Consider the following 26,670-nt stretch of genomic DNA (forward strand, 5'->3'; position numbering starts at 1 on the left):
CCTTCCGCTGTCTCTTGCACGTCTCGTTTCATTGATGAAGAACGTTTTCGATTGACGACATTGTTGTCGGTTCAAAATCGTTCTTTTGCTGCTGTTATTTTCATTCATTCATAAACATGTTTTCACTATAGTTAAAGCGTAAAGTATCCAATTATATATTTTTTAACATCCCATTTACATACAATCTGAATAATGTTTACAATAAGTAAATTGTGTAATTAAATTACAAGAGACTTACAGGAGACTGCCCAGTGACAATAACCATAATCATAATTTTAGTAACAAAATTATTTGTGACTTTGGAATAAATGGCTATAATGAATTAAAATTTTTTGAAAATTTAAAATCTTGTTAGTAGATAGCTGGGAGTGTGGCGCTTTAGCCTTCTGGTTGCCTGAGGCCTCATAAGGTTCTTCGATAGCCTGTTGGGGTGGTTTTGCAGTCGTTTGTGGTATTTTTGGGAGTAACTGGTAATTTCTTTTTTGACAGTCTTCATTTGAAGATCGCGATTGATATATTCATTAGGCATGTACCACGGTACATTATTTGTGATTATGCTAAAGATCTTCGATTGGAATCTCTCCAGGATATCGATATTGGATCTCTGAATCTTGACGCAGACCCCCACAGTTCGATTCCGTAGCTCCGTTTCAGACCCATCTTTTTTTATCATGAATATGTGTTTCTTCCACGGTAATATGCGGTGTAAGTGCATATCTAGGTATTTTACGTCATCGTTTTGTTGTAGTACTTGGTTATTCCATAAAACAGTTGGGCATGTTCCTTTTCGATTAGTGAACGTAATATGTACTGACTTGCTTTCGTTTACTTTAATTCGCCATGTTTGTAACCAAATCTTTATTTAATCGAGATTGGTCTGGTCTGAACTGTTTCATTTCAACAATTGTGAGACAATGTACATATATATTTGAGTGAGCAGCAAGGATTGCTGTGTCGTGTGCATACACTCAACGAAAAAGGTACATAATATCAATAAACATGTTAATTCAGACAACAAACGCAATACTTAAAATTTGTCCAATTCTTGGTTTTATTTTAACAACAAAGCGATGTTCATCAATTCATTATTTTCGTTAGTTGAACCAGTGTATTACGTTTATTGAATGGATGAACATTCATTATGTATACCATAATATCACTTTATTGATATTACGAACTCTGTTCATTGAGTCAACGAACACTATTCATTGAAACAACAACGTCGTTAATTTACCGACGAAGACTGTTCGTTGTGTCAATAACAGTGTTATTTCTCCTAACGTATTTCGTGTGGAGAAATACGTTACCTAATGGACTTTACACTGTGTGATTTCTCATAATATGAGAAATCATATTATGATTTCACTTATACAGTGCGCTGGAATAAGTGTTACACTCCCCCCCTTATTAACTTATTTAGTTTTAGCACATAAGCAAAACGCTCGGACAGGTCGATTTTTAAAATAATCAAAGTATATTATAACATCAATGTTTCGAACTTTACACTATCCCTCTTCAGGTGACAGGCATAACTTTGAAAGTGAGTTGCTGCCAGAATTAACATTAGGTTTGTTCTAGCATTAGTTTCAAACGGTTTGAAACCATCAGCGAATAGCGGACCAGCGCGAGTAGAGGGGATAGCACTGGTGACTATTATTATGTTCTCTCACTGACCAACTGTTTGCTGACGGTTTCCGACTAGTTTGACTGTTTGCTAGAACAAACCTATTATTTATTAAATATACGAAACTAAGTTATTGGCTGAATAAATTGAGTGTTATTGATTAATGTACTCTAGTTATTTTCACAATTATTATTCAATAATTGTGACAATAGCCAAATACATTCGTCAATGTCTAAAAGTTCGTAGAAACAAAAAATTAAATTGTTGTTACAACGAAATACAATTAGCAATAAGCACTGTTAATCAATATTACGAACCAAATTTTTTTGAGTGTATGTGGCCGTGATGATGTTTTGACTTGTAGGAAGATCTGCTATATAAGGTAGATAGAGAACAGGTCCAGGGACACTACCCTGAGGTACCCCAGCTTTAATTGGATGTAAGCTAGTGCCCTGATCCTTTACTTTTACAAGGAAATGGCGGTAGGAATGATAGTACCTGAGGATTAGAAAGTAGTTGAGAAGAAGGACTTATTTTGTATACCAGCCAGTGTGCCAGACTTTATCAAAAGCCTGCGATACATCCAAAATGGCTGCAGAACAGTATTTCTTCTCTTCTAAGGCTTTGTTAATGGAATTACAGATTCGGTGAATTTGCGCAGTGGTTGCATGTTGTTGTCTAAATCCAAACTGGTAGTTTGAGTGGGTAAATGGACTTAGCCTGTACGTGGTTGAAACCACGTGATGGCTATCTTCTGCTGTCTCTGGCACGTCTCGTTTCATTGATGAAGAACGTTTTCGATTGACGAGATTGTTGTCGGTTCAAAATCGTTATTTTGCTGTTGTTATTTTAATTCATACACATGTTTTCACTATAGTTAAAGCGTAAAGTATCAAATTATAAATACACTAGAAAATGTACTGAAACGTAGTTAAGTTTGCGCAAATTTTCGCAAATTCTACCGTTTATCGTGATTGGTCGTTATCGTCGCGTATTCAAAATTTTGTCTCAAAATTCGAGAGTCAATGAACTGAGTTGTTAGTATTAAACTGTGCTCTTAGTAATAAAGCAACAGAGGTGTCATTTCGGTGAAATGAGCAAAAATAGATTTATTTATACAACAATTTCATGCGGCAAATGTAATAGAATGGCTCGTAAGAAAAAATCTGTAAGAATTTCTTCAGATTGTAGATGATGATTTATAGTACCTTTGTAACGTTACAAACGTCACATCTTTGATATTTTATTTTTAAATAATTATTTTACTTTATTTTCTTTAATATTTCATCAAAAATAATTTTCTTCTATTTGTTTTACCTGTTTTCTTCGTTAAAAACTCGTTGGCGCCCTCTTTTATTATCCTTTTTTATCATCCTCTTTTATTATCCTCTTTTATTATCTTCTATTTACTATATCTCTTTTCATCTAAAATCTAAATCATCAATTGAACATACTGAACGTACCCTGTATATTCTTACTCTGTAAATATCTGTTTTTCAATACGGAACATGCCTGCTACTTCTATTAATTTCAAATGTCGTTTTCAATGACAGTGTCACTTCATCCCTACCCGAAGACACAAAATGGAAGGGAAAAATTATTTTTTAAAAAAGCATGTAATGTGAAAAATAAATGATTTTTATTCAAATCATCTTTCTCTTGGGTTTTTGGATAAGATCTACTTTTCTCCTTTCGGGAGAATGAAGCCCACGCGCCGGCGATGCATCACTACAAGGCTGACAACTGCAACCAAATCGTCTAGACTACAGCCCTTAACATCTTCAGCTGCAGGGACCTGGGGCCGAACATCCGCCCAGACCTACAAGAAGTCTACAGCAGTACCATTCGACATCAATAAGTTACCATCAGATACCAAAAGCATAAGTATAATCTACAAATTGTTAGTTTTTGGCAAGAATTTGAATATATTTGTTAATGCACATAATAATCTATTCCTATTCCATCTATTCCTTCAAAAAGTAAATTAATTCTATGTGGCGATCTAAATATTGACTACTCCAGTGTGTGTGCTGCTCAAGAATCTCTTCATTCTATCTTTGATTCCTTTGGTATAGGTATGCATGTAAATTCTCCAACCAGAATAACTAAAACTAGCTCTAGTATCATTGACTATGTCGTATCGTCTTTGGCTCCAAATTCTACTGACTGTACTGTTTTCAACTCAGGTTTCTCTGATCATGAAGCAGTATTGACTACATTTTGGTTAAAATCAAAAAATAATAGTGAAAACACGCAACGAAAATTGTTCCGTGTCTTTGGAGAACAAAATTTTCTAACATTTAAACACCTATGTCAAACAACTGACTGGGACTTCCGCTCTGTTGATGTCGACATCGAGTTTTCTAGATTCATAAAGCTATTGTCTGGTCTGGCATACGAATCCTTTCCTCTTAGGCCCATCAAAACTAAACATCGTAAACCCTGGTCAACTAGAGGTCTACGTATATCTGCAAAGAACATGCGCTCATTATCGTACCTAAAAAAATTCTCGGACAACATATCCTTCCATGATTACGTTAGGCTTTACAGGAAAATTTACCATAAAGCCATAAAGGCCGCCAAGGAAATTTATTATAATGCGAGGCTGGCTAAATCAGGTAATGTTGCTAAGGAAACGTGGTCTATCGTAAATGAACTGAGAGATAAGACTTCTTCTCCCACCACAATCCCGACTTCTCCTGAGACCCTGAACAATTACTTTGTAAATGTGGCAAAAAATTTAACAAATACTATACCTCCTTCTCAGGATCCGATTTCATATCTTTCGCATAAGAATGTAAATAGTTTCTTTTTTACACTCATAGTATTAGGTGAACTACGCTCTACAATAAATGACATTAAAAATAAATCGTCTACTGGGACTGATGGCCTCACTCTTAAAATGTTTTCTGCTCTACCTGATTGCACTTTAAACCATCTTACTACCTTAATAAACAGGTCATTCGAAACTGGAGTTTTTCCAAGCTGCCTTAAGACAGCGATAATTATTCCTATACACAAAGAAGGCGATAAAGATCTTGCTTCGAATTATCGCCCTATTGCACTCCTGCCCACGTTGTCGAAGATAATTGAAAGTCTGGTAAAAAAAAGAATCTTTTCTGTTGAAATACAAATTGCTTATTCCACATCAATTTGGATTCCTGAGTGACAAATGCACGAATGATGCTATGTTCTTCATTTTCGATCATGTTTACTCCAGTCTAAACAACCATCACTCTACAGCAACAATTTTCTGTGATTTCTCTAAAGCATTCGATTGTGTAAGTAAACCATAACATCTTGACTGACAAATTACAGCACTATGGATTTAGGGGAAAGGCTTTTAAAAGGCTTAAATCATATCTTAATAAAAGAAGTCAGTTTGTAAGGGTTGACACGAAGACGTCTTCTTGCATGTCATTAGAATGTTGGGTATCTCAGGGTTCAGTTCTAGGCCCTATATTGTTTCTGATATACATAAATGATATCTCTAGTCTGAACATTAAAGGTAAAATATGTCTCTTTGCAGATGATACTAGTATTACTTGGAGTAACACGGATATTATGGATCTTCGCAATACCATAGCTACAGACCTAGTCACCATTAAATCGTGGTGCGATTCGAATCTCCTGTTATTTAACGTTTCTAAAACCAAAGTCCTACCTTACAAAAGTATGATGCAACCTTTAGTACTTAATAACAACAGTCTAGAGGTAGTTGAATCGGTGAAGTTCTTAGGGCTTATTGTGGATAAGTCTCTAAAATGGAACTTGCACATTGATGCCTTACACAAAAAATTAAGTTCTGCTTGTTTTGCGCTAAGATCAGTTGCTACGGAAATGAATTTGTCAACATCTAGGACCGTTTATTATGCCCTTTTTGAGTCTCATCTTCGGTACGCCCTTCCATTCTGGGGTACGTGTTGTGCGACTCAATTGGAGCGTATTTTTAAATTACAAAAGAGAGCTCTTCGTTACTCCCTGAGACTCAATAGCAGAGTTCATTGCCAAGAATTCTTTAAAAAATTTAAAATACTAACTCTTCCTTCTTTGTTTGTTTTTGAATCCGTTTGTTTAATCCGCAAACATGCATCAGAAGGTTCAGAGAGACCCACTCACAACTATCCCCTTAGAAACGTGGAGCATAATCTTTATCTGCCAACCCCACGGTCTGAGCTGGTTAAGTGCTCTATACTATACAATTCGAGAAAAATGAGAGAGCTTTTTATACAGTGAATGACTTTTTTATAAACGATTTGAATTCAGCAAATTGACTTGCAGGATTATTACTTTCGAGTACTTTTGTACATATTTGCAGCGGCATAGAACTTTTGATTTACTTTCCCTTTCCCTTTTCCTTGTTCGCTTTCTTTTTGCTCTGAAGTTGTATACATATTGTTTGCAAAATTTTTAATTTTTTAATGTGTACTTAATAACTGTAAAATTATATTAAGTAGTATAACTCACGCCATTTACTTGGTGTCTGTTTCTGTTTTTGTTTTGTCTGTAGTTTTTTTATTATTTTTTGTTTTTTATTGTATTTTTTTATTTTGTATAAGCTTTGTCCACAAATTGGTAAAATTTTATGACAATAAAGCATACCTTACTTACTAAGGCATATTTTTATTATATCTTTATTGAACAGTAAACATGATTAGTTAAAACTAATGTTTTGTTTGCTTCCATTCCGAATCTTCATAGTTCATTTCTAAGATTAGGACAAGGCGAACACACACCTGAGAGACTGAACTAAGCTGAGGGTGTAGCGATGGCTATCTTGGATGATTGAGGTAATATTTTCGAATATTATTTCGATTAGCTGGGGTAGTCCATCGCATACTCGTTTCACCTTTTTTACATTTTTAATTTAAAATATCTCATTTAAAAGAAACTTTTTGGTTATTCTAAGGGACTTTCGGATCTCGGTAAAAATGTAGTCTTTCATTCTGCATTTAAAATTTTCAAAAATACTTAATAGTTTTCTCAGGATTCGAAAACAATTAATGCATTTAAAATACATTGGCACAAAATTTTGCGCCTACGTCCTTAAAATATCTCTATATTATGGTCATTACTAATTAACTATGGACATTTGTGTTATATTCATATAATAATAAATATAGATATTAAAAATACTTGCTGTGTTGTATTTCGTGTTGTTAATTGTTGGCGTACACAATAAAAAGTGCCTGCAGTTACGACTTGAAAGAGAGCTGGTAGTTGAAGGTTTAATTTCTTCTCTTATACATTTAAAATACACAATATAAAGAAACGTAATTTCTTAATCTAACTAATAAAGTGTTTATTGCATATATTAAACTTTTACGTATATAAAAAGCCTTAAATTACTGATTTTTATTTGACTTGGCAACTTCGTGCCGTGACACACCTTTTATGGGAATGGAGAATTAATTCCTACTCATTACTTCGTTGCCCACGGAGCATGAAATCATATTGTACACATTGTGGTTATCCATAAGCAAGACGTAATGCATTAGAGTTGACAAGTTAGCTGACCACTAACATTCTTGTTTGCTGGTTTGAATTCTTGCGTGTGGGATCTCGTTCGGAACTCGACCGTTGTTGACAAACAGGGGTAGTCGATATACTAATAATTATTATTGTTTTAATATCATGATACTACGTAAGCTAATTTAATTTAAATTGATATAATGGTATTGTACTGCATTGTCTTGGTATTTGATAGTTAGTCCCTGATAGTATATATGGCAGAGAAACAAGCTCACTCTAAGCAGGACGAATATATCGCATACGACTTCAATACCATAACCCATACCCTTCATTCGTACCATGACCCTAAAAAAATGGAAATCTGTTTTGGCTTCAATTCACGTTCCCTTAGGCGTTGCCTTCATTGTGGAATAATGTCATATAAATTAGTTATCAAAGAATATGCATAGTACGCCTGTGACGTTATTACCATTTTCGGTTTGGCTCTCACAGCATTAGTAAAAGCGCGACAAGGCAGTTTGCGTTACGGTGTGATCGAGATTGGATGTGTAACAAGTACCGTTCATTTTTAAATAGTGCCCTAACATTTGTGATAATGCATTTGTTAGCGAAGAGAAATTACTCAAGTAAAACTTCTCTAAAGTCATAACCTGTGATATGGTAGGTTTATATGCCCTAATCCCGAATTTGAAATATGGGTGCCTTAGCAATAGCGCCTTATCATATTTTAAGGGTGAATTTCAGGGTAAGGCAATGTCAATAACTAAAAATAAATACTAGCATTAGATAGATACACGCTTAATCAATTCGAGTGCAGAATTTGGTTAACTTGGATAAGGAAGTTGCAGAGAGAGAGAGAGAGAGAAAAAAAGTTTTCACATAAAACCTTATTTTTGCTCCCCTTAAAATTTGCGAGTTCAGTGTTATGGCACTAATGAAGTCGGGGTGCGATATTAAGAGATCTAAAGAATACCATGATTATAAATTGCGTTTATATACAGTATGTCCCTGTAAGTTGGAACCATATGGAAAACTTTTTATAAAGTAATTCTTCATAAGAAGGTCTGCTTGCATGGGCGTCCGCAGGATCAAAACTAGGGGAGGGCAGATTTGAGAAATAAAAAAATTGGTTATATAAGCAATAATAAATATAGACCTAAATTGAGAGTCTTCAGAGAGGGGAGAGGGTGAAGCGGTTTCCTAAGAAAAGTTTTGAAAATAACGTTTTTGGAGCCAAAATTATAACTCAATGACTTCATACAAAAATGAAGCAAACTAAATATAATTTAAATATTTAAAATTTTTTTAATGATTTTTACAAAAACGTGATGCAAATTTAACAAATTTATTTCCATCTGGATAAGTCTTCGATTTGTGAAGCAAGATAAATTGTCTGTTCCTAAACACTATTATTTAAACAACAATTTACGCGGATCAATTGTAAATTCTTGTAAAACTTTCTCTACAAACTCTTTCTTTTTTGGTAATATTTGTTTTCGATGAATGCTCATTAGAGCTAACCCATTAAGGCGATCTTCGACCATTGTACTCCGCAGCCATGTTTTTATACTTTGAAGACTGCTGAACGACCTCTCAACTGTACACGTAGTGCAAGGAAATGTTACGAGAATTTCCAGCAATTTTTTTGTTAACGGATAAAAAGTAGTGGACGCTCGAACCAGTTCCAAAATTTCAAGGGTGTTGAAGATGTCTAACTCATTGCGTTTTTTATTCCAATGCTCTACCCGTACTTCTAGCTCTGCATCTATTCCATTTCTTTCATAGTGGTTTAAGGATTGTCCCAGTTGTTCTAATTTAAGGCCGTTTAAATCAATTTTTGATAAATGCTTGGGATGCAGAAGAGTCAGAGCGAAGGCTGGCGTATTTTCTTCGGAAAACCGTGTCTCTAGAGAAGATATTAAAGAATCATGGATCGCCTCCAGTATTTACTAGGCGCATCAGCTGGTTGATTGCTTCTATGCTGTTGCTTGCCTACAGTTCTAGGGGTAGATAATTCAAAACCGCATTCTTCGGCTATCTTATTGGCTTCATGCAATAAAGTGTTTGTTACGTTCTCTGCGTTCTGTCTGTGTTTTTTAAAAATATCCATGATTTGACGAATATGTTCCGCTACCTTTAAAACATTACTTTGAGCAGATTGTACGAGGTTGACTATAGGCTCTAGGTATTCAGAATATTTTGCAATCACAATGACAGCGACGATAAATCCTGACTTGCATGCCACAGAATGCAACTGATAAGATGTTTTTCTAGTGACCAAATTTCCTTCAACGGATAGGGATTGCAAGGCCTGTACAATTTCAATGAAATTTTTTCGAAAAACCCTAATTAACTTGTATTTCTCGAACCACCGTGTTTCGCAGATTATTCACCATAATAATAAACCATAAAATTTGCTATCATATTCCTTCTTAATACTGATTCACGGAAGAAATTGGTTGTATAATTAATAGTTGCAATAGTATTTCGAACTTCATTTAAGCTATTTAAATCGTTCACAACTAAATTTAAGCTGTGTGACGCACAGTGGAAAAAAAAAGATTCGAATAGAAAGAAAACACGAATTCAGGGGTGGTTGCCGTTGCTTGCAGATTTAAAAAATATTAGGTAAATAAAATAATAGCAGATTTCAAATTTTCATTAAAGTTTTGTTAAGTTTATGTGGTTTTTTCATCCCAGCTAGAATATAGAAACAGAGTGGTTGCATTCAAAATCAAGATTAAGTTACAAATTTGTATTTTTCTATATTGCTTATTCACCAATTTTACACTCGCCTCGTCCTCTCTAGGGGGGGGGGCAGCTGCCCCCCTCTGCCCCTCCCTGTGGACGCCCATGTCTGCTTGGTCTAAAAGTCTAAAACCTAAGATTTAACCATCATATATAAAATTTTATGAATACTGTACGATGTATGTCAAAAAATATGAATTTCGCTCAAGAGTAAAGAAGCTTTATTTGTCACATTAATGAAAATTGTTATTATCAAAAGTTGTTTGGAATTAAGAACTATATTCTAATATGCAATTATATCCTAATTAAATAAAAAATAAATTTTTCCCAAATTATGGATAACCAATATTATTTTGAGATATTTCACTTATGACAATTCTTTTATTATTAATTTTACGAAAAAAAGTTATTCTCTATAAAATGTCATGCATGGTCTAAAACCTAAAATACAACCGTCTTATATCATATTTCATCAAATTTCTACCAGATATGTAAAAAAATATGAATTTCGCTTAAGAGGCAACAGTAGCTATCAACAGGTAGCAACAAACGCGGTCCAAGATTGCGGCTCTAATTCTGAATATTTTGTCGAGATATTTGGCACACATATTCGTAATATAATACAGAATGGCGGTACATAGGGATTACGAACACTCGATACGAATCGTATCGAGTGCAGATAACGGAACAGAAATCTGACGCAGGTTTGTCAAAATGACAGTGACACATTCTCTATGTTGACTAATCAGTTATTTAGTTATACTCGTAATATGTTACGATTTCTTGTTAGAGATAAAAAATTTTACTAGATCCAATATGATACAAAATCTAGGCATGGGATAAAAAAGTTTATTTGAAGAAAGTTTATTTTTTTGTTCTTCTTAATGGCGGTACTGACTCGTTTTTGCAATATTTTATTTAGTTATAGGGTAATTCCCACATACTAACATATTTCTCAAATTGGGCTCTGTACCGCCATTGTTTATTATATTACGAATATGTGTGCCAAATATCTCCACCAAATATTCAAAATTACAGACGCAATCTTGGACCGCGTTTGTTGCTACCTATTGATCGCTACTGTTGCCTCTTAAGAGTAAATAAAATAGCTTTATTTTTCACAATATCGAAATTTGTGATTACGAAAAGTTGTTTCGAATTAAAAGCTATGTTCCAGTATGTAATTATATCCTTCTAATTGAAATATTCTGAACTATAAAGGTATTTTACCCTTGATCGGAATTAATCTTTGTTGACATACCTCGTAAAAAATTGATATAAGATGCTTGTATTTTGGGTTTTAGATCATGCTTGTATTTTATGAAAAATAAATTTTTTTTGTAAAATTAATAATAAAAGAGTTAACATAATTGAAATAACTGAAAAAAATATTGGTTATCCATAATTAAGGCAAACATTTTCATCTTCTTTAATTAGAAAGATTAAATCATATTTTTTGACATACCTCGTATAATATTCATAAAATTTGATATGTGATGGTTGGATCATATGTTTTAGACCATGCAGAACTTTTTATGAGGAATAACTTTTTTTCGTAAAATTAATAATAAAGCAGTTTTCCATATTATGGTTCCAACTTACAGGGACATACTGTATATTATATCAAGAGCTTACTTAGAAAGCTTAAGCTATCTATAGACGAATGGAACTTCTTTCGTTTCTTTTGGAAAATTTCACCTCCGGAACTCGTCCTTTGAAGAAATGTAATTTTCATAACACCAACAAGATTGTGGCTCCATCCCATATAAACATAATACTAATAATAATAAATAAATAATTATTTCGTTGTAAAACGAAACAAGAGCCGTCTTATATTTCAGTTCGTTCAGAGAGTACCATAAGCTCTCTAACCAGTTTCGAGCTTTGTTAAGCTCTCATTAGAGATATATAACTATCTCTGAACAAACTGAAGCAAATCGGGCTGCTAGTAACGAATTACAACAAAACGACGTTATACGGATGTCGTGGCGACATCTGCTAAAAACAAGCGAAAGCTTTATTTTAATGATTAAAAAGGATATTAAAATGAAACTTTATTGGGACCAAGTTTCTTGTAACACCTTCGTGACTTCTAAAATTTGCAAGCCAAACGAATGCCGGAGCAAAGAAGGCCGAGGGCGATCTAGAAATTGCATCTCACATCTCGCCTGTCCAGCGTGGCAAAATTCCAACGAAAACATGGTCCCGCATACTCAGATAGGAGTAAAACTAAATAGAAATAAATAATTATTTCGTTTTACTTCTATTTAAGTATGCGGGACTATGTTTTCGTTGTAATTTTGCTACGCTAGACAGGCGAAATGTGAGAAGTATTTTCCCTCCTTCGGCCTTTTTTGCTTCGGCATTCGTTTGGCTTGCATATTTTAGAAGCGATGAAGGTGTTACCAGTACCGGTGCTAGGGTATAAGTTGCCCGCCTGCAAAACTAGCAAAAATAGGCGCCTTCGGTTTTTAAATTAGTATTTTGTACCACACCAGCAGAAAAAAGCTCATTTTGGCGCCCTCCTGCAGTGCATTCCTTGCAGGCCCAATTATCGCCGGCCATGGGTGTTATCAGAAACTGGGTCCCAGTAAAGTTTTATTTTAATTATTAAATGAAGTTTTTGCTTGTTAATACTGATAATGTAGTTTTCTCTATACTGAAGTTTCTGTTTACTTATGGGAATAATATAAAACTGAACATTTAAAAAGTAAAAAGTAAAATGAAAATTCATGTACAATCTTGTCATCATCCAACATTGATTATTGTTCCACGTGCTCTGGAATTCTGATTTACAAATACTCAGCAGCCTTATTTAAAAATCTAAAAAGTGGATATATGAAATTTATTATCTGTCAGCAAAGGTGACTTGAACTGCCCATATTTATATTAATGCGATTTTAACCTACACCACTTAATCATAAGTAATGACATTGTCACTAGAAATAAGAAAAATGATTTATCGGATGTCTGCAAGTAGAAATTCTACATGTGGCATTCAATGCTAATTTAGTGTGAGCAGCTTTGCATAAATTTCGACGTTTTTTACATAAATATACATATAAAAAATTGCGCCCTTCCCTTCTTTTGAGGAATAAACAATGATTAATTCCTTATATTAGTTTATTTCCCTGATATCAGGGGTCGACAACCTTTTTCGGACCATTGTCAAAATAAAATTTTTTATGCGGGACGCATATTCAAATGTAACTTACTGGTAATAACTACGCTTTTATACTCGTATCATATAATATATGAGTATAAATATTGTGAAAAATAAATTTTAGAAAAAATTTATTTTTTATTGATATGCTATAATAACCATAATGTCGGAGAACAAAAATTTTACAAATCATAAGAGGGACAAGAATAGAATATATTATGTAGTTCCAAGTACATAATATGTATATGTATAAATATGTAAATAGAAAATATATCAAAATTAAGAAAAATAGTTAATCTTTCATTTTATTCATTAATTAAAATTCAAAGTGCGTTTTGCTTTTTTTCTTGAATATTCTTCGATAATTCATTTAAGTCGGTTGTGTTTGGGACACTGAGATCATCAAAAAATTTTGTAAATTTTGTCAATGTCGACCTATTTTTTGATTTTATGAAAATTTATTTTTGAAAATGTTTGTTCGCATAAATATGTGCTAGAAAAATACAAATAATTGATCTTGCAAAATTTCTTAAATTGGGAAATTTGTTGGGAGAATCACAAACCAACTTTTTTCAGGAAGTAGAAAAAACGATCCATTTAAGTAATTTTATGAGGAATTAACCTAATAATTTTTTCTTAATTTATAGATGAATTATTGATCTACAAATTAATGAAAAAAAATCTTAGGTTAATTCCTCATGAAAATACTTAAATGGAAAGTTTTTTTCTACTTCCTGAAAAAAGTTGATTTGTGAGTTACAATCTTTTACTTTTCAACCGTCGAAATGCAATTATTTTCCACATAATTATTTTTATCTACATTGTTAGATTGTGGGCTTACACATAAAGAAATTTATTACATCCTCCATGAGACTTTTTTAATTCAGTTATTCATATCGGGTCAGACCTTTTCTAACTTTTCTAATACGGAAAATTTTCGGGAGGGAAGCGATTCGTAAATAAAGAGGTTTCTAAACTTTATACAGGGTGTTTCATTGGGAAAGTAACATACGTTAACTGTAGAAAGAGGACACTTGAGCGGTCTCAAAAATACCATACTTAATGGGTCTTACTCCATTAATAGCAAAGATCCTGGGTGTTTTATCTATTTTGCCATTTTCTTAATTGGTTCATAACTTTTTAACCACACTGTATATGTATTTTATATTTGGCACGCAAATATCATTGAAGGTGTACAATAAATTAATTTATTTATAATTGTAAAAAATCCAGGTCCGGATTAAAAAATATTGTATAAATATTCCGACCCCAAAAAACACAATGTATATTAAATTTTATTAAAATTGATTTTACATTTGAAAAGAGGATGAAAAACTAAATTTAGTGGTATACTTTGAATTTTCAGCAACATGATTTTTCTGGTAAAATTTTAAATTTGAATTCTGAAATTATGTGAATTGCGAAGTTGAGCTTCGAATATTACAATTAGTTAGAATAAATTAAAATATGACTTAATTTTAATTAATACCATTATTTAATCTAAATTGGTAAAATATTAACATTTGCACACGTAACAATAATTTTTGATGGTGGGAATTTTGAATACGTACTTTAGTTTTGAGTAGTATGCTGCAAATTTTCGCTGTTTTGTTATAATTTTTAGATACTTTGTTGATTAAAGTGATGTATTCTTTATTGACCCTTTATTATTTATTCATTATTAAAAGATGAATATTCGCCATAAACTATTTGTCACACATAATAAAAAAACACTGAAATGTTAACATTTTACCAATTTAGATTAAATAATGGTCATCATCATTCTCTTTGCCTTATCCCTATGTGGGGTCGGCTTCCCTAATTGCATTTCTCCACACAATTCTATCCTGGGTCATATATAGATTAAATAATGGTATTAATTAAAATTAAGTCGCATTTTAATTTTTTTACTTAGAGCTCTCGCAATTGACATTATTTCAGAATTCAAATTCAAAATTTTACCAGAAAAATCATTTTGCCGAAAATTCAAAGTATACCACTAAATTTAGTTTTTCATCCTCTTTTCAAATGCAAAATTCATTTTATAAAAATTTAATCCGGATATTTTAAAATATTTTTTAATCCGGACCTGGATTTTTTATAATTGTAAATAAATTAATTGATTGGACACCTAAAAGAATATTCGCGTGTTAAATATAAAATAAATATACAGTGCGGTTAACAGTTGTAAGTTGTATTTAAATTTTTTTCTCCTTAGAGCTCTCGCAATTCCCATAACTTCAGAATTCAAATTCAAAATTTGACCAGAAAAATCATTTTGCCGAAAATTCAAAGTATACCACCAAATTTAGTTTTTCATCCTCTTTTAAATTGAAAAATCCATTTTAAAAAAATTTAATGTACAGGGTGTTGTTTTTGGGTCGGAACATTTTTTCAATATCTTTTAATCCGGACCTGGATTTTTTTACAATTGTAAATAAATTAATTTATTGTACACCTTAAAGGATATTTGCTTGCCAAATATAAAATAAATATACAGTGTGGTTAAAAAGTTATGAACCAAATAATAAAATGGCAAAATAAATGAAACACCCAGTATCTTTGTTATTACTTACTTACTTTCCGTGTCCGAAACACCAACAACTTTAAATTCTGTATTTCCAATGGTTGGCCACATAGATGGCCCTGTCATATGCTAAAATTAAGTCGTCTTCTGTGCAGGTCTCTCTCATCTATGTGCATGATAGTAGATGCCGGTTGGTCTGAACCGCGTCACAGTCGCAGGTATCGTCCTCCTGGTATCCCCATTTTTTCAGGTTACTAGCACAACGTGAAACGCCGGTTCTTAATCTGTTTAGCGCTTTCCAAGTCGGATACGGTAAATTGTGTCCAGCAGCCATTTCCTCTGAGGGAGGAAAATGTGTCGCGGTAGCTGACGCTTGGTTCGTTCTACCTCTGACGTGACCTTCCTCCTGATAGGTGTTGGAGAAATCCCAGCTATGGGGTATACCTCTTCGATAGGTGTCGGTTTCAGGCAACCGGATATTATACGAACCGTTTCATTTAGAGCTACGTCGACGTTCTTTGCGTGAGCAGAGTTTGCCCATACTGGTGCTCCAAACTCCGCGGCCGAAAAACGTAATGCTAAGGCAGAAGTGCGAAGAGTGTGTGGTTGTGCTCCACATTTTGTATTAGTTAGCTTGCGGATGATATTATTTCTGGCACTTACTTTCTTCTTGACATCTTGACAGTGGTATCGGTAGGACAGAGTTCTATCCAGACGTACGCCAAAGTATTTTGGCGTCTCGTTGTGTTCCAGCATCTGACCACGCCATTCCACCCCCAGCGGCCTTCGGGCATGCTTGTTTCTAAGGTGGAAAGCACATACCTGGGTTTTTGTAGGATTGGGATTCAGATGGTTTTCATCGTAGTATAGAGCTAAGTCTCCCAGGGCATCTGTCAGTTTCACTTCGACTTCATTGAAGTTTCTTCCCTGAGCTGCCACAGCTGTATTATCAGTGTAAATAAATTGCCTTGTTTGTTGGTGTATGGGTTGGTCGTTGGTGTATATGTTGTAAAGAATCGGCGCGAGGACACTTTCCTGTGGTAGCCCATTTTTTTGGTCCCTCCACCGACTATTCTTGGACTGGAGCGTTACGTAGAAGCGTCTATTCTGGAGGAGACATTTCACTAACCTTGTTAGTCGGAAATCCTTTGTGGTTTCATAGAGTTTTGCGAGTAGCCGTTGATGGTTAATTGTGTCATAGGCGGCAGTTAGGTCTATGAACGCTACTCCTGTTATTTCTTTCCGTTCAAAACCATCTTCAATATGTTGGGTGAGATTAAGAATTTGACTGCAGCAGCACTTTCCGGGTCTGAATCCTGCTTGTTCTGGAATAATTTTAGTCTCCACATATTCAGAAATCCGGTTCAGTATCATTCTTTCAAATGCCTTGAAAAGGTGGCACAAAAGAGAGACCGGTCTAAAACTCTTTGTATCCGCCGGATCCTTCCCTGGTTTTAAGAGGGCTACCACTCTAGCTTTCCTCCAGATTTTGGGGATTTGTAATGTACGGATGCAGCAATTCATCATTTTTACGAGCCACTCTACGGTTTTTAGTCCAAAGTTCTTTATTTGTTCCGTTCGGATATCGTCCAGGCCAGCCGCTTTATTATCTTTCATTTGGTGGATCGCGCCTCTCATCTCCTCTAGACAAAAAGAAGCACCTAGAACATCTTGTTCTTCGTCGATATTCCGTTGACCTGTCACCTTGTTCTTTCTTGATGTCGTCTTACCGTTCATTAGAAGACGATGGGCTATCTGATCGGGTCTGACTGCTGTCATGTTGACTGCCGGAGCAGCGGGATCGTTGCCAAGATTCCGATCTTTGTTATTAATGGAGTAAGACCCATTAAGTATGGTATCTATTTTTGAGACTTCCCAAGTGTCCTCTTTCTACAGTTAACGTATGTTACTTTTCCAATGAAACACCCTGTCTATAGAGGCATCCGACAACTGGAGTAGGTACTCTTAAAAATTTGCCGGGCAATATTACCAGTTAATTGTAAATAATTTTATCAAAGAATTCTGCAAAAATCAGCTGTGAGGGTATAAATTTTATGACTCTTATGTCTTATGACCCATTACTTTTATGACCCATTTATGAGGGGCGCACTATGGAGTCATAAATGATGATTTTTTTTTGCAGGATTGTTTGATAATAGCAAAGAATACCCCATCCAACGTTGGGTGTGTATTCTTTGATAATAGTAATTTACGTAACAAGTTCCGAAAGTGATATTTTACAAGCCGAACGAGCCGTAGGCGAGTCCTGGAATCCTGCGAGTCTCGTAAAATCACTTTGGGATCGTGTTACGTACCATATTTTTTCTGCAGCCGTTTTGTATGTTAAAAAGAATATATGGATAAACTTTACTAATGAACTTTAAACACTTTAAAGTTACTCTCGTGAATTTAACATTAGAAAAATTTAATTAGCAATTGCTCCAAAGGCTTGATGGCTTCAAGATATTAGATTTTCCATTAGATGTGCAAGAATGACTTCTTTATTTATAGTACGTACATTTGTATCATTGCTCCATTTTTAAAATAAATCGTAGACCAATTCATACCTCTTTCTTGACTTTACCGGCAATAATTCATAAATAGTGGCTTTAGCAGTTTCCCTAATCTCATCTGGAATCATTTCGGCTTCACATTCACTCCTGATTTCCATTTCTTGGAATTGAAAAACAAAAAACTGAGCGAAAACACACACGAATCTTAAATGACAAGCTTTGTCATAATAAAATACAAAGTTGATGTTATTGTCAAAGCTGTTACCTAGCTACCCAAAATCGTCACGAAGTGAAAAAATTAGTCCCGAAAGTAGTTACTTTCGGTACGAGTTGTGTAAAATGGTACTTTCGATTTAATAAATCATAGGTACTGAAAGTTTTATTTTCGGGACGGCTGCAGAAAAAAATATTTACAATTTACTGGTAATATTGTCCGACACATTTTTAGGGGTACTTTAGTTTTCGGACGCACCAGAGTTTAGAAACCTCATTATTTACGAAATGCTCCTCAGCCGAAAATTTTCCAAGATAATAAAGTTGTCCGACTCGACATGAATAATTGAATAAAAAAAGTCCCATGACGGAGGTAATAGTTTTTCTCTAAGTGTGGGCCACCGTCTCTAGTTGTAAATTTCTAGTACTTCTAGGTAAAATATCAAATTTTAAAGAATTTTCAAATATTAATATGTCGATTTATTTTGCATAAAAACAACAAACTTAGAGCCGCAATCTCCAGGTTTGTTGATTTTTCCTAATATTACATCGGTGCATGGGGGGGGGGGCGCAAAAAGTAGCGAAGGGCCGCCTGCCGACCCCTGCCTTATACTATTGGATCTTAACTTCAAAATATATTGCAGCTTTGTGGACGCAATAGAAGAACCTAATAAAATCTGACACACCAGTTTGCAAATTTAAGCTAAAAGTCCCACCCTGTCATTAGTATCAATTATTATCTAAAATCATACTTAACAAAGAGAAATTTTGTAATAAAATAAGAGAATAAACTTACCGTGTACAGGTTGTTCACTCAAGCTTTTCTCAGATGACCCAACCTCGGCATCAAGCTATCTGGAAAAAATAGAAATGTTTAAAAATATAACTAAAATATTAAATTTTAAAAAATGGTTAAAAATATGAACATAAACAAAAAATCATTATTTCGTTTAACATTAACTTGCACTTCATGACGAATGCGTAATGAAATATCACCCTATACAAGTCAGCTTTATTTCGTTTCTAGTTCCTCACCTTCACCTGTTTAAGGTCTTCCTCCAATTTGTTAGTGCATCTCTTCTTCGTTTTTGATCTACCTTGTTCTGGTTCTATCTCCTCTTAGCACCTCTAATCTCCACCGATTAGCTTTCTGGTCATAACTAGTTTAGGCATTCTGTTCTTATTTATTATCTCGGTTTAGTATGGCATTCTACGTCTTCCGGTTCTCAGTTTCCAGATTCGTCGGTCGTTCCATTCGCCGCCAGAGTGAAGGTTCCTTTCCGACATTGCTTTGGGAATGCCGCCTAGCCAGGATTGTTTCACTGCCATTCTGAGGCATTCTGTTCGCTGCCATTATTTATACAAGTGCCAACCATCTGATCCTTTACGACTTAACGAATCTAGTCATGGTAGGCTCTTTGTACAAAGTCATTAATTGGTTGTTGGTTCTTCTCTCCCACCGGTCTTTTGTCTTCCATCCTTTGAACACACATCTCAATATTTTGCTTTCCCATCTTTTCAGAGTATTCTCTTGTTCTTATTTAATGCCCATGCCTCGCAGGCATATGTTACTGTGGGTCTAGTTATAGTACATTATTTTACAGTTTTTGCTGTAAATTTTAAATAACCGCTTGGCTTGACATGAAATTTGGCGTATACATAGCTAGTCAAAAATAAGTCCGGAAATGGATTACCTAACTAATTTTAAGCAACTTTTGTTCTATAGAGATTTTTTTCAAGTCAATACTTTTCGAGTTATTTGTGAGTAAATATGTTCATTTTTCAACGAAATAACCACGTTTTTAGACGGTTTTTCGCAAATAATTCAAAAAGTGAGTATTTGATCGAAAAAACGTTCTTTGAAAAAATATAGCCCGGAAAAATAAAAAATGAATGTGTGTGTACTTTGTACGTACGTAAGAAGTTATACTTCTATTATTATGATTTCAACGAAATTAATATACTTAACAGGTTATTTGTATTTTATTTAAATATTAAACTAACTTTCTTCACCTACCACTTTTAAAATTTTTTCATTAAAACGATACCAAAAATATAAAAAAAAAATATGATTCGTCCGAAATTTGAACCCGGGACCTCTTGATCTCCGGTCACACGCTCTACCACTGCGCTATCTCCCTTTTGCTTTGACAGGTTACAAGATTTCTCATACATACTGACAAATTTAATACAAAAATACTTTAAATAATATATTTACTATTATTATAAAATATCTTATTCCCGGGGAAGACAAATCCAAAGAAACAAAAATTATAATAAATAATACATTTACTAAAAACACTAATATAATATTCTTTTCACACCTTTTCTTGCACTGATATATTTATACATAACTTGAAAGATTCAGCAACTAAACGCCATACTGTCTGTGTGCGCATGCGCGCAGAATTAGGAAATTTTACTCTCAATCGCGCCTAAAAAAGTATAACTTCAAAAAAAATTGTGTATACATAAGGTTTCTAGACCTAGTAAAATCAGAGTTATAGCTAATGAAAAATATGTTTGTATTCGCCAAATTCCAAACATACTATTTCAACGTGAAATATCCAAAAAATGAAACACTTTTTTGGGAAAACTCATTAAAAATTTTTTACAGTGTTTAAAAAAATCTTTATTCCTGTTTTTAAAAAAAGTTTCTAGCATTAAATCTAAGCAAGTTATGCTCAAAATAAAGTTGGTCCCTTTTGTTTTGGCAAAATAAAATCGGGAAGTTCATACCCTAATTAGCAACTTGTATGAAATTAATCGTTACCGCTTCACGAGTTACTTTATTTATGTTTTGTGTATATGATCTGTAAGTTTCATCGATTCAAAGTGCTTATTTTTGAAAAAATTTGGTTTTAAAAAAAGTTTTTACAAATTTTAATTTTGAAAAAAATGTCGGCTTTTCTTTTCTGAACATTTTGTATTTTTTTGTTTTTTTTTGTAAGACAATAATTGGTTAAGATTTGGTGTTTCTAAATTTGCATACACTCGTGATTAGTGACTCGTTCAAGCCCTTTTAAATACAGCCCTTTCAAAAATAAGGACTTTGAACCAACGAAACTTACAGATCATATAAACAATACAGACACGAGTAAAGAACCTCGTGAAGTGGTAACGATTAAGTTCATTTCAGATGCTAATTAGGGGGCGAATTTCTCAATTTTTTTTTACCGAAGAAAAGGGAGCAACTTTATTTTAAGCGTAACTTGTTTACTTTGATGCTAGAATTTTTTTTTATAGAACGAAAATAAAGATTTTTTTTAATTTAAAAAAGTTGTAATGAGTTTTCCTCAAATAGTTCTTCATTTTTTGGTTATTTCAGGTTAAAATATTCGATTTGGAATTTGAGGAATATGAACCTATTTTTTATTAGCTATAACTCTGCGTTTACTAGGTATAGAGACCTAATATGTACACCATTTCTTTTTAAATTTGTATAGGCTATATTTTTGCTAAGAATGTTTTTTTCGACAAAATACTTACTTTTTGATATATTTGCGAAAAACCGTCTAAAAACGTGGTTATTTTGTTGAAAAATGAACATATTCACTCGCAAATAACTCAAAACGTATTAACTTGGTGAAAAAACTCTATAGAACAAATAGGGGAGTGCATTTAGAACGAAAACATGCATTGTTTCGGAAAAATTCAAACAAGCTTATATTTTTCTAAAACTTTTGTTGTTAGTTTATATACATGTTAAAGTTAAAAGTTCTACTCGCGGATTTGGTCGCTAATTGTTTATTAATTGTTTAAACAATAACAATTGTTTTGTATTAATAATTTTAAAAATATCGTTAAATTCATCATTTTACTTTGATCAAATATGTTTCTATTTTGTTTTTGATTATACTGAATCCGAACATGGCATTACAATTTGAAAATTCTTATACAGAAGCTCTTATACAGTATGTCTGCGTAGCTAGGACCCACATGGAAAACTTTTTTATTATCAATTTTACGAAAAAAAGTTATTCCTCATAAAATGCTCTGGATAGTCAAAAATCTAAAACTCAACCATCAGATATCAAATTTTATTAATTTTATACGAGTTATGTCAAAAATATGAATTTCGTTAAAGAGTAAAGTACCTTTTTATTTCAGAATATCAAAAAATGCTAGTATGAAAAGTTGTTTGAAATTAAAAACTATGTTTAAATATACAATTACATTATTCTAATCGAAAAGTTTTTTCAATTTTTTCTCAAATTACGGATACTCATCATTTTATTAAAATTATGATAACTATTTTATTATCACTTTTACGAAAAAGTTATTCTTCATAAAATACTCTCCCTGGTCTAAAATCTAAAATACAACCATAAGATATTAATTAAACTTTTTTAATTTTATACGAGGTATGTAAAAAATATTAATTTTTCTTAAGAGTTAAGTGCCTTTATTATTCACAATATTTTAATTAGAAGGATGTAATTGAACACTAAAACAAATTTTTTAATTCCAAACAACTTTTCTTAATAACAATTTTCGATATTGGGAAATTTAACAATACTTTACTCTTGAGTGAAATTCATATTTTTTTACATACCTCGTATAAAATTCATTAAATTTGATATTTGATGATTGTATCTTAGATTATATACGATGCAGAGTATTTTATAAAGAATAACTTTTTTTTCGTAAAACTGATAATAAAAAAGTTATCAATAGGTTCCAAGTTACGAAGACATACTGTATAATAGCTAAAAAAATTTTTTTGCTGAACATTTATTATTGTTGAAGTTTATTATTAAACGTATTTTAGGGAAGTTTTACAGAAAAAAGTTTTGATCACTTTATATAAACATTTTTTTAGCTGGCAATTTTCGGTTTTTGTATTACATTTTTGTTATCTTTCTTAATTTTCTCAAAAAGAAATAGTCTATTTCATCTCTAAAGTAAAATAATTTAGTGCATTTTAAAGATTACATCCTAAGCTTTAAAAAAGCACTTATAACACTGTAATAGATCTGTTCAAACTAATACCGTCTTAAATTGGCGGTAATTCTATAAAACTACGAAGATTTCAAAAATTACATTTTTTAAGACGTCGTATCATTTGAATTAAATTTTTGAGATTTTTTTGAATGAAACATCAGGTAGTACGATGCTTGAAAGGTAAGTTGTGCAAAATTGAGGGTTTTATAAGAAAAATTGTATTAGTTACACATTTTTAAATAATTTTTAAGCAACATTCATGTAAGGCTCACTGTCCGCCCCCACCGTACTTATGCCCATACATTTTATTTCTTTTTTTTATAACCGTAAGAGAGCTTAATTATTCTTCTTTTTGGTTCAATTTGTAAAATTTCATTTGATCCATTAGTTAAAGAATTACATTAAAATAACTCTTCGTGCACTTCGCCGTACGCTAGTTTTCAGTGCGCCAATGTTTGTGAGAAGGGTGACTTTAGCGTTATAAATAAAAAATTATAGAAGATACAGATTTAATTTTAGAAAATTCTTTATATAAGGTTTTTTTTGTAAAATTTTCTGAATTTTTCAATGGTTAATTCAGTTTTGTTATAAAATTTATATTTTCGGAGTTATTTAAAAAAACATCAAACTTCGTAGTTCATTTGTTTAATAAAACATGAAGCACCCACTTCTCGAGTAGAACTCTTTAATATGTTGTTTATTAAACATGTCTTAATGAAATTACAAAAAGTTCTATCTTGTTTGATTTTTTCCGAAGTGAAAATCTATATGCACTCCCCTAAAAAGTTGCTTGGAATTAGTCAGTTTATCAATTTCCGGACATATATTTTTTCACCCCTGAGAGGGGGTGAAAGTCACCCATGGGGCAAAAGCACACATCGGCACAATATCACTTTTTTTCTTTGACTTATTAGCTATGTGTATTCCAAATTTCATGTCAACCCAAACGGTTTTTTAAAATTTAAAGGTTTTGCAATATTTTACTGTAAGCCAAGCCGCACACCAAAGAAACATGAAACGAAAAACATGAAACATGAAAAGAAAAACATGTTTCATGAAACTAAAACACTGCTAAACAAATCTCAAAGTCCGCCTACCAATGAAACGAGTGTGATTCATGCTCATGACACATTTTTATTTTCGGAGAGTTTCATAAATGGCCGGACGTATATTTGTTTAGCAGTGGTTTATTTCCATGAAACGTAATTTACGTTTCATGTTTCTTTGATGTGCGGTCGGGCTTAAAGAACGTACTATGACTGCTTTACATAATGGAATTTGCCTTGTCTATTTAGAAACGCATTTTGAATTTATTTGGACTCTTAAACTGTCTAATTGTTTATCCTTTTTTGCTATGCTAGCGTCGAGCTCTAATTTTTCTTTTTTATTTTCATTATACCCAGGGTATCAAAAAAATGTCCACACTTTTAAAACTATAGGCGATCGAGTGCCTCAGCCTGCTTGGCCGGTTCATTCTACATAAAGAGTGTAGTAGTCCCCTATATTTTCTTGTTTGAAACATTTTTTTCTACGACCTACAGATTCTTGGTAAATCGATGTTTTCTGTTTCCCTCTCTACGAGGGGGGCTTTTAGGGGAAGCCCGGGGGTAGGAGTGACAAATTTTTTTTCTATTTTTTGGGGTGCCAAAATTAACATTCTCAGCGAAATTAAACGCGTGCTAGCATGTACACTATACCATTTGTTCTGTGCTAACTTGAAAATGCGGCGTTAGCAAACGTGGCGTCTAACGCCTTCATATGTTCAGGGTCTTAGGAACATTATTTATGACTGTTTGCTTAGGTGTAAAATACTTGAATATCCTGTAAACCCGCTTTACCAAGAATGTCGCTAACAGTAACTTTTGTCCTTTTCTTTTGAAAGGTGACTAAACAGATCGTAAAACTAAGTGGACTTGACTTTTTCGCAATGTACGATATGCCAACGATTTCCTCTACATATTTATGTAAATTTAGTAGTACATACCACTGAACGTTGGCACTGCTTCTTCATTAGCGCAATACAGTACCATTTAAATTTTAACGCTTTCCTTCACATGAAACAATGGTAGGTACCGTTAATTATAGTTTTATACTTCAGCTGGTTTTGCTAAAAACTCTGTCTTTTGCAACCTTCCTTTATTTTCTTGTTTTGTAAGAGCAAATTTTAATTCTATTCATGTAAGTAAACTTGAGATGTTTTTGATTATCCATTGCTAAAAAAATTATTTCTACTATCTGTTCAGTCGTTATTCAGTCTATTTTAAAAATACAAATAATATAATAAGGTTTATCACAGATGGGCACATCTGTGCCCTATTAACAATATTAATAAACTTTCAATAACATAAATCATTTTAAAGCGACGAGGGATAAAATACTCATGCTACCAGTATTCGAGAGTTGCAAGATTAGTTTAGCAACTAAGAAAATATTGCTGGAATGGTGGGCATATACCTTTCAATGACTTCCCTTTTCGACGTCTAATAACACATTTTGACCTTTACGGTTTGAAATCATGACTACCAAGTGAGAGCATCGTCAGCTAATTATTTAGCAGATTCATGTAGATTTGTTGGATGTAGCCTACTGTATTGCTGACCACTCAGTTATTTTAAATTAAAATCTATTGTTCAATATCGCCGCTTCTGACTCTAATTTATTGTAATACTATGATGTCTGCAGCTGACGTTCGGCAGGTCAACCACAGAGGATCGAACGAGTGTTCATATTGGCGCAGCCCCTTTACGTACCACCACTCCGGCGATGGCTACCGAGAGTGTATTTAAGACGAGCAAGGAGAATCATGAAGCAGTTAGCAGTTCCTCTAGGCGTACTGATCCAGGAAGAACTCAAACGGCAGAGATGCAATGGATTGAACTGGGACCTGCCGAGGTGCGTGCTCCTATATACCAATAAAAAAAATTTCCTATTTTTTAAGAAAAAAAATTATTTTCTGAATTTGGGGTCAAAGACGAACTCCCTTGGCCTTCTATGTTCCAATTTTATATTAAGTTAATACCGTCTATGATCTTCAGCAAGAAAAAGATAACAGAAGGTCAACTCTATATCAACCAAACCCCTGTAGAAAGAGTGAGGCACTACAACTATATCGGCACCATAATAAATGAAGAATGGACCAACAACCAAGAGATAAGAGCGCGCATCGGAGAAGCTAGATCAATCTTCAACCGTATGGGCGCGTTTTTCAAGAGCCACAACATTTTTCTTGGTATAAAACTAAAAATGTTGAGATGCTACGTCTTTTCTGTCCTTTTTTATGGTGTTGAATCAAGGACCTTGAACGAGGATATGTGCTGAAAGTTGGAAGCATTTGAGATGTGGCTATATCGGAGAATTCTTAAAATCCCATGGACTGATCGGGTCACAAATTAAGAGGTCCTTAGAAGAATGGGGAAGAACCGAGAGGTACTGACTACCATCAAATCTCGAAAGTTGGAATACTTTG

The 26,670-nt window shown here is 33.3% G+C and overlaps 1 protein-coding gene across 5 annotated transcripts in view; it reads right to left on the reverse strand.

Annotated features, from left to right (window-relative positions):
* LOC114338580 (ras association domain-containing protein 10-like) overlaps nt 1-26,670 on the reverse strand; it is a 441,809-nt gene that overhangs the window by 145,531 nt on the left and 269,608 nt on the right. For 3 of the 5 annotated variants that reach the window (XM_050650166.1, XM_050650167.1, XM_050650165.1), the window contains one exon: nt 19,057-19,115. The gene's annotated coding sequence lies outside the window, so the exon portion shown is untranslated. The remainder of the gene's footprint in view (nt 1-19,056; nt 19,116-26,670) is intronic. The other 2 variants (XM_050650168.1, XM_050650169.1) reach the window with 1 other exon arrangement.

Source organism: Diabrotica virgifera, chromosome 5, assembly GCF_917563875.1.
Source record: "Diabrotica virgifera virgifera chromosome 5, PGI_DIABVI_V3a".
Classification (NCBI taxonomy): Eukaryota; Metazoa; Arthropoda; class Insecta; order Coleoptera; family Chrysomelidae; genus Diabrotica; species Diabrotica virgifera.